This window comes from Eptatretus burgeri, chromosome 2 (assembly GCF_056783735.1).
Source record: "Eptatretus burgeri isolate ZD-2024b chromosome 2, Ebu_testis_v1, whole genome shotgun sequence".
Taxonomy (NCBI): domain Eukaryota; kingdom Metazoa; phylum Chordata; class Myxini; order Myxiniformes; family Myxinidae; genus Eptatretus; species Eptatretus burgeri.
In genome coordinates, this window is record NC_140962.1 from 10879965 (window position 1) to 10889875 (window position 9911).

Here is a 9911-nt window from a genome sequence, read left to right on the forward strand (position 1 = left end):
CGTTATTTTGGACCAAACACATTTCAACCACCACAACCACCTTCACAACACCACCATGACAACAACCATGATCGTCTCAACCACCAACCACAACCACACCTGCCTCTCAACAAACCACACCATCCTCATCACCTCAACCACAACGCCAACCACAATTACGCCAATCACCTAACCACCTTCCCCGCTACGCCAACCGCCGATCCCCTTCTCCACAAGCCAAACCACAACCCTCTCCGCTCATAAAAACCATCTCTACAAAGCGAAAGGAACAAGGGATTCCGAGAACGCCAAGGAAAAAGAACAAGGTATATCGGTGGCGCGCGGATTTTCCTGCCTGTTTTTCCCGCGCGCTGATCGGGGAGATCGTTCGTCATTGGTCGGTTCGTGGAAGCGAGGCGTTGGAATTGAGGAACGCCCCCTTTCTCGAAGCTTCCCGAAGGAGCTCGAAGGAGGGCGGAGCAAGAAGCCAGGAGGCATATAAGGGCACGCAGGACACCAAGTGTTGAGTGTTGGTGGTTTCTTCTGGTGGTCTTCTTGGTCGGGATCTTCGTCTTCGTGGTGGTTTTCATCTGTGTGTGTGTCGTGTGCGTTGGTGGTTTCGTCTTGGTCTTCGGAAAGTCTTGGGTTCGGTGGTTCGGGTCGAGTCGTCAGAGCTCGCAGTCGGTGGGGAGTCTGGGCGTGGCACCAGGGACGCGGACGGGAGGCGCTGCTTTGCCAGCTCTGTCTCGCAGGCCTGCGCATCCATGTGGAGAGCGCCGGAGAGAGCTCGCCGGCTCCGTGGAAGGCCGAGCTCAGCCGCGGCTGTCCTAGCTGCCGTGGGGGACAGGCGGCGTGACTCGCCCACTATCACACCACGAGGGTGCAGGTAACCTACAACGGTCTCGTGGGACCCATTCGGTCATCCAGGCTCCACGCCATAAAGGTCTACGGACCCTGTCTGGCGCCATTGTCTTGGGGGTAGCCTTTTCTTTTCTTTTGAATGAATGTTAGTGGTGCCGTGTCCTGTAAGTAAAACTGGTTACGTGCTTGTACATTAATAAATAATAGTCGGTCGTAGTGTTTTTGCCTTGCTCGTGTCTTTGTCCCCGTCCCGTGCATGATTGCTTTGGCTGTACATACGTGCATATGTGTTAATTGAAATAAATGTGCTTGGTTAAATGTACCCCGTTTGTTGCGTCCTCCTTTTTCCCCATTGAAATGCCATCTTGCATTGCGGAATAATAGTTGGGTTGTTAAATACCCGTTAAATAGAATCGGATCCGGCGAGGTCGGGTGATAATACCGGCTCGGTTATCACTGCAGAACGGAACGGACCGCTTGAGCGGTTCGTGTCCAAGCCGACCTGCGCCGAGGTACGTTCTCCCGGTAGGCTACCGGTGCAGGTACTTAGGTATATCGATATTCGGCGATTGACCCTATTTTGCGCGGGTAGAAAATTGGCTAGGCCGTGGTGGGGTTGAAGATCCACCCGTGACGGTTCCGGCGTTGTTCCGGAAGGTCACGACTGAATTGTCCGTTCAGTGGGCGACGCGGCTGCCATTAGGGAAACGCGGTCGATCGCACGCCGGTGGGCGCGAATTCGTAACACTGGTGTTCAGGAGTGTGGGATTCAAATCCATCCCGCCTCCAATCAAATTAACGGGAATCAGACCAAGGGTGTGTGGAGCGACCCTCGGTTCCCATCAAATTACGAGCTTTTTAAATTTATTACGATAAGCAAAATGGCGTTTCAAGGCGAACGGGTGCAGGGTGGATTAGAAATGTGTTTGAATGTAGGATCCATGGTCCCGGACGGTTATTTTTATTATAACCCCACCACCAATTATAATCAGTGGGGGCGCTCACCCTCATACACTGAGCATGAACTTTGCCAGCAAACGAACTCGAAGTCGCAAAATAGCGACGCTGCCGCATCTCAGCGCAACACGGAGCGGGCTGCTATTATTAGCACAACTAACGGCACGACACGAGGTGGGTGCTCCCAGCCACCGTTTCAAACCACGGGGCATGGCAGGATGACGGAGCATGCATTGACGGGCTTCAGAGACAAGTGTAGAAGTCCTTGCAGCGGTGGAGGAATGGTGACAACTGTATAGGGGAATTGCATTTGTTTTCCTTTGAATTGGACGAGGCACGGCGGCATGTAGACAGGGTTCATGAGTATTACGTGCGAACGGAATCAACGATGGGCCGATGTACAGGAAGAAATGAGGGAGGAAGAACAAAGGCAAACAAAGCTCGAAGAGGAAAAATGGAAACACGATTTGGAATTAAAAAAACTGAAGGGAGAGGTGGAAGAAGGCAATCGGAAAAGAGAAAGCCTAGAAGAGACGATAAAAAGAGGAGAGAAAAATCTGGAACAAGAGAAGAACGAACTGAACGAAAGAATAGAGGAAGAGCAAATTAGTAATTCCTGGGATAGAGAGAACTTGGAAGAGGAATGGAAAATGAAGCTGGAGGAGGAAAAACGGGAACACGATGGGGAATTGGAACAACTGAAGAAGAAGGCAACAGGCAATCGGAAAAGAGAAAGCCTGGAAGAGAAGATAAAAACAGAACAGGAATGGCAGGAATTCCGTAAGTTTTTGCAAGGAATGAAACAGGAAGTGGAGATCAACGAAGTGAAGAAAACTATGAGATTGGAGAATGAGGAACAAGAGAGACAGTGGAATAAGAAACAAAAGGAATATGAATTGGAAATTCACCAATTAAAGGAGATGAGCAAAAGAATGGATGAAATGAGGAAGAAAGAATGTGAAAGAGGTGTGGAGATGAGGACAGAATTAGAAAAGAAAGCTTCTGAGTTACGGAAACACCAAAACAAAGAAACGGGATAACAAAACGAACTGAAGATGTTGAGTGAGGAAAGAATGAGAAAGGAGAATGAAATGCTTATGAACCACACTGTGCAGATCGAACAGCTGGAAGCCAAGGCCAGATTAAAGAATGAGATGCAAGAAAGGGTACTGAAAGAACAAGGAATGAAGCAGGAAGGAGAGATCAATAAATTGAAGGAAGCAATGAGATTGCAGAATGAGGAACAAGAGAAGCAGTGGAATAAGAAACAAAAAGAACAAGGAATGAACTAGGAAAGGGAAATCAGCCAATTGAAGCAAACAACGAGATTGCAGAATGAAAAACATGAGGAACAAGAGAGACAGTGGAATAGAAAACAAAAAGAACATGAATTTGAGGTTGACCAATTGAAAGAAAAGGCAAGGTTAGAGTACGAGGAGATGGTGAAAGAACAAGGAATGAAACAGGAAAAGGAACTAAGCCAATTGAAAGAAACGATGAGATTGGAGACTGAAAAACATGAGGAACAGTGGGAGAGAAAACAAAAACTAGATGAATTTGAAATTAACCAACTCGAGGAGAGAGCAAAATTTGAGTCCACAGAGAGGGAAAAACGCAGGAAAGATAATGAACAGCGAAGGGGGCTCAGAAAAGAAGAACGACTCAAAAGGAACCAGGAAGTAAAACAGCACAATAATGTGGGATGTGTGATATCACCACAGGGAGTAATGTTAGTGGTGCAGGACTTGATCGACACCACTCATCGAATGAAAGAACAATTAGGGCAAACCTTGATAAAGGAGACACAAATAAAAATGGAGACGAGGGCAATAAAAGAGACAAAGAAGGAAATAGAAGTATTGCCAGAGACACGGGGGGATAGACCGAGTCGAGACTGAATTAAATAGACACGAAGAGACAGAAATAAAATGTATAGAGACTCGGGAGATAGAAAAAGTAGAGGAGAGACTACACAATAAAGACTGGGTGAAAGAGGAGCACACACACATGGAGGTAGTGGAGGACAATGGGGGGCGAGCTGGTAGAATGTGTCGTGACCCGGTGCAAGCAGCCGGATGGCCTCCTTCAGGAACGAGGGGAGGGACTGTGCCCCCTTGAGGCGGATCACGGCCAGGTGGGTCTGGTTGAGCTTTGCGAGGTTGAGGGGGCGAGCGCTGTGCACGAGAACACGCAGAGCTTGGGAGTTATGGAGGCCCCGGAACCCCTTGTGGTGGCGCTAATCCCCAGCGTGATTTTCCCGGTATGTGTGTTCACGAGTGTGGCGAAATGTGTGCTGAAAAGCGCGCATAGCGTGGGTGAAAGGTGTGTGAAAGGGACCGTGTGTGTGAGTAAAATGGTGTGCGAGGTTGCGAGTGAGCTGAAATGCGTGCTTCCCAGCACACCGCGTGTGGATGAAACACCGTGTGTAGATGAAACCCCCTGTGTGAGTGAAATGGCGAGTGTGAGTGGAACCACGTGTGCGAGTGAAATGGCATTGTTGAGTGAACGGCCGTGTGTGAGAGAGACCGTGTGTGTGAGGTCGCTGTATGTGAGAGATGGCGGTTGGCATGCGCGAACATGCAACCGCATGTCCCGGTGTGAATGTCATGTTGACACCAACACAGGCGAAGCCACGTGCGCGCCTGCGCGAGTGAAGCCCGGTCCGGAAACGCACGCGGTGGATTAGCCGATCCCGACGACGGACAGAAGGTAGGCTGGGATTTGGATTTGGACCGGATGGGTTCTCCACGCAAGCGTGTGTGTGAAGCTCCGACGGGCAGAGCACGTGTGTTGGTGTGGGGAACCCCTCGAAACGTGAGGCTTGCTTTTGAATGTGCAGGGTGACGTCATGGCTGCACGTATGGTTGGAATCCGGCAGGATGGGAAATCCCTGCCGCACGGTACCGTCCGAGGATGGACGAGGTGTGCAAAGCGCGAACAGCTGCCATGACGTCACGGGGGAGAGCGCAGGTTGCGAGTTGCCGCGCTGGTGCACGCATTTAAGGAAAAAAAAAGTAAGCCTCGCTTCGGGTGAACAGGATTCCCAGGCAAGGGGTGGAAGACCCCCCTGCCAGGGCACAGGACACAACTAGTTAGGGGGAAGGGTTAGCTTAGCTAGACTGGCTCCATGGGGCAGGGATAAGTTCTCATTGGGCCCATGGAATGGAATAGTTAGAGGGATTTTAGGTGAGATTTAGGATGGGAGATGGAAAATGATTTGGAGACAGTGACAGACTTTGGATGTGTAGTGGGGACGTAGTTTAGCTACGTAGATTAAAGGGATGTGCTACTAGTTTAAGGGACGACGAGGGAGCACCAATTAGTTGTGGGATTTAGTGAGAACAATGGCAGTGATCAGCGATGTGTGAGAAGAGGAGTGAAATGGAAACATGTTGAATGAGTGAGGCCAGCGAGCCTGTGTGTATGGAGTGAATGTGGTATGCATGGTGCGATGAGTGATTGGGGGGAGGAGTGATTCCCACCCAAGGGACCCTGGGGTCAGTGTAAAGTGAGTTAGGGGGTTAGTCAAATTGACAAAATGGAGGTCGTTTTGCTGTTGGTGGGAGTGTAGGCTCGAAACCCATTTGGAGGGGTGCAGGAGCTCTGTTGACGGGCTGGGACCATGGCTGCGAACGGTGAGGATCGCTTAGTGGGTTCCCCGGGCACCGGGATAGTCGGCCGCGGTAGGCCAAGGGTCCAGTGGGGGCTGGGATAGCGTAGTGGGCACGGGTGGGCCCGCATGATGCGGGGCCCGGGGCGCCATTGGCCACGTGGGCAGTGCATTGGGCACGGGCACCCAGGGAAGGGGCCCGTGGCGCCAGCCTGCCACGTGAGCATCGAGGGGGAGTAGCCAGGGAGGGCACTCCCCAGATCATAGGGAGCCGGTAGGCTCGGAGACAGTCTCAGGGCCCGGGGGTGCCATGGTTGGAGAATCGGCAGAGGGTAGTTCCTGCCAAGTGAGCCACGTGGCCCAGCCATGAGACCGTGCAAGGGCACGAGTGAAAATTGGAGGACAAGGCCCAAATTTGAGGACACCAACACAGGCGACGGGAATCTTGGTTGGTAGAACCAATAGTTTAAGCGACAGGCGCTTTTGGAAAGCCCCGGGGTAGTTAAAGATTAATAAATGTTAGGGTAGATAGGGAAGTGTACCCCTCCGCACCATCCATCCCTTCGCTCTCGGTAGGCCGCTGGACCACCTTGGGTTAGATCGCTGAAATCTGAGGCCATTCTGAGGCTTTGTTGGGCCTCAAGACAGGATGCTAAATAGCTCTCCCTTATTCCCCTCCAGGAAGGCACCATAGGGGTTGGGAGTAGGCTAGGTGACATGATAGGTTAGCCGGACAGAGACAATAAAGGGGGTTAGGGAGACGATTTATATTAAAAATAATAATAATAATAAGATGGGCTAAATTTGGTTTTGCAAACTCAGGGAGTGGGTATGGACAGAGACAGGCAAAGGCGATAGGTTGGGAGGGAGACAGTAGGGTAGGTCCGAGCCCGCCTTCAGACCGGCCGGCACCACCGCACTCCCTCCACAACGAGGCCAGAGGCCGGCCAGCTTCACCTGCCGGCCTGCTTGTGCTACAGTGGCCTGTTCCGGCCTTGCCATGCCTTGTCTGCCTGACTCTGCCTTGACCCCATGCCTGCTAGCCCTTGGTTGCATTTGCCCCTGTGACCATCCATCACCATGTGTGCCAGGATCATCGCGCAAGTTGCAAGGACTGCCCTGCAGGCAGCCGCACACGAGGACTGCATTGGTGCAGCCCGTGCACCGTTTTGTGTTTGCTTGCGTCATCCAGTTCATTTCAAGGGGGAGGCCTGGGACTGCATTGGGCAGCCGGCTACCTTCTTGTGTTCAGTCCTGCATTTATTACATGAGTCAGAGACTTCATTTGGGCAGCGTGGCTCCCTGCTTCAAGAATGGCCTGTGGGATGGCATATGGCATGCCGGGTTGGGGTGAGCTGCCTCCAGCAGCTGAGGACATGAAAAGGTTCTGTGACAGACAACGGGGCCTTTTGAACAGGCCCCGAAGACATCCGACCTTCAGCTGCGGAGCGCTCACCCTCATATATTGACTAACCTTGCCATGTCCCTTTTTCCCACAGAGTCCATCAGTCCTGGGCCATGGTTTAGTGTAAAATGTATAAGGTTAAGTTAAAGTAAAATTGTAAATAAGTTTTGCTCACCCGGCATGTTGGTCGTAGTGCCGGCAATTGTAGATAAGTCGTCTGTATGAGCGAGTTTGGTTAGTTAGTTACACAGCTCATAGGTTATTTACTTTTGGGACACGTATACACCAAATGTCACACTCAGGGATCCGAAGGTAAATCGTACTAGGGGAGAACTTACACATAAAAGCACACGAAAATTTGACGACTCGGGACGAGTCTGTAAAAAGGAGAGAGGGTAGTGTTATGGTTGTGGAAATTCACAGAACACCATTCAGGTTTCCCAGAGGTCTGTTATTTCGGTAAGTATGTGTTTCAGGTTAGATTTGCCCAACAATGTATAACGGGAATTGTTCGTGTGCCGGGCTGTGCATCTCTGAGTTAGCCGTTATTCTGTTCTATCTTTTATTTCAAATAAAGAACAACTCAATAACCTCGTCGATCTCCAACACAGCGACCCTCCTCTACAAACAAAAACACCACTCCCAGAAAGCCACCCGAAGAAGGAAACAGAAATGACGGTTGAGGCGGGTCCCTCAGAACGGCGTAAACACGGATGACGGTTATTACAACAACAGAGCCAAGCCGATCACTCCTGGGATTTTCCCCCGCGCACCAGGAAGGGAGGGGCGAATGCCCCAGGGGCAATAAAAAGCCGCGTTCACTGGCCGAAAAGGCAGTTGGTGTGGGTAGCTCGAGTCGGTGGGAGTTAGGAGTGGAGAGTCACCCCAACGAGAGCTGGAGAGTTCGGAGTTCGGGCAGTTGGTTCGCCGGCATGACCAGGAGGCCTGAGTCTAGACCCATTCACTCCTCCAGCGCGTCGTCGGCTAGGCCAGGCTGCAGTGGAGGCCGGACGACCAAGGGAGTCAGTCGGAGCTCGGGGGTCCGGGCAAAGACGAGGGTCGCCGAACAAGGACCCAGCGAGTCACCACGAGGGTGGCCAGGGAGCCCGCTCAGTCTCTCGGAGCCCCTTCGGTCATCCCGGCTCTGAGCAATTATAAAGGCTCACGAGCCCGGTTCTTTCTTTCTGGGGTTTTGGATGAAAGTCTGTGGCGCCTTGTCTACCTAAGTAGAACTGATTAAGTGCATGATTGTGTACATAACCATAGACATCGGCTGTCCCATTCCCCCATTCATTGCATATGTGGGTTTAAAATAAATGTCCCCATTTTTTTGAATGTTAACCTGCTCGTTGTGTCACTTTCTGCCATTGACTGCCATGATGCGTTCGGAATATTAGCTGGCTGATTATAAGCTGATAAAACGTACATCTGGTCCGACGGGACTTGGCGATATAAAACCGCTCGGCAATCACATATGGCATGAGCTGCTTAAGCGGCTCGTTTTCGTGCAGGTCCTGTCGAGGTATAAACTCCCGGCATTTCTCTCCGCGCAAATAATTAGGTACTTCGACAATTCGGTGATCAACCCTGTAGTGCATGGACAGAAGAGTTGGCTGGTTTATGGTGTGTTAAAAACACCCGTAGCTGGGTTTTGGTGTTGATCCGGAAGCTGCGACGAGATTGCCACGTTCGGTGGGCGCGTGCGGCCACAATTGGGCTAAAGGCGGTCGTCCGCACGCCGGACGGGCGGAAATCTACAATATATATATATATATATATATATATATATATATATATATATATATATATATATATATATATATATATATATGAATATGAGGTCAGTCTAAAAAGAACGGGACTGAGCCTGCTGTGTGCTCCACTTACACAACTTGAATAAACGGGTTGTGTCACAGTCTTTCGCAATATTCCAGCAATATATATGATTGGTGATGGTTGACTGCGCTCATTGTGCGATTTTTTTACAGGTCGTGCTTTACACGTTGTCTAGTCTGAGTCGTCGTGCTATGAGTCGTGAGCAGAGTGCCAATCTGAAGTTTCTTGCCAAGCTTGGCAAAACACCTTCCAAATCCATTGCAATGCTGCAGCAAGTCTGCAGGGAAGAAACGATGTCACGTACATGTGCATTTGAATGGCACAAGAGGTTCCAAGAGGGACGGGAGGAGGTTGAAGACTATCCACGGTCTGGAAGACCTTCAACGAGCAGAACGGAGGACAACATCGAGCGTGTGAAGCAGGTGGTGCACGCAGATCGTCAACTCACGGTGCGGATGATTGCTGAGGAACTTTCCATCAACAAGGACACTGTCTGGAGCATCATCACTGAAAATCACGAAATACACAAGGTGTGTGCAAAGATGGTCCCCAAGCTGTTGTCCGAGGACCAGAAACAGCAAAGTCACTGTCTGTAAAGACATTATCGAGCGCCTCGAGGACGATCCAGACCTGTTCTGGAGAATCATTACTGCCGATGAATCGGGAATATTCGAATACAATCCCGAGACCAAACGGCAGAGTCGTTAGTGGAAAAGTCCGGCATCATCAAGACCAAAGAAAGCAAGGATGTCGAAGTCGAAGGTGAAGGTGATGCTCATCTTGTCTTTTGGCATCAAGGGCATCGTCAACTTCGAGTTTCTACCACAGGGTCAAACAGTGAATCAACACGTGTGCAAGGAGATCCTCCGGCACGTCATGAGATCAGTCCGGGACAAGAGTTGGGATCTGTGGGAGAACAATGCCTGGGTGCTCCACCATGACAATGCCCCTGCTCACAGTGCCCTGAGCATCCGACAGTTTCTGGCGGAGAGGAACGTGCCAACTCTGGAGCAACCCCCGTCATTCGCTGGTCTTGGCCCCTTGTGATTTTTTCCTCTTCCCCAAGCTCAAGGGGGTGATCAAGTGGACCCGATTTCATGATGTAGAGACCATCAAAAGGGCCGTGACGACTGAGGATGACAGAAGGATGACAGGCCGAGTCTACCCCACCAGGTATTAATTGAACAGTCAAGTGGGATTTGAACTCGGGACCCGAGGATCCCAAGCCCACCACCCTAACCATTAAGGTAACACCAGGCAAAA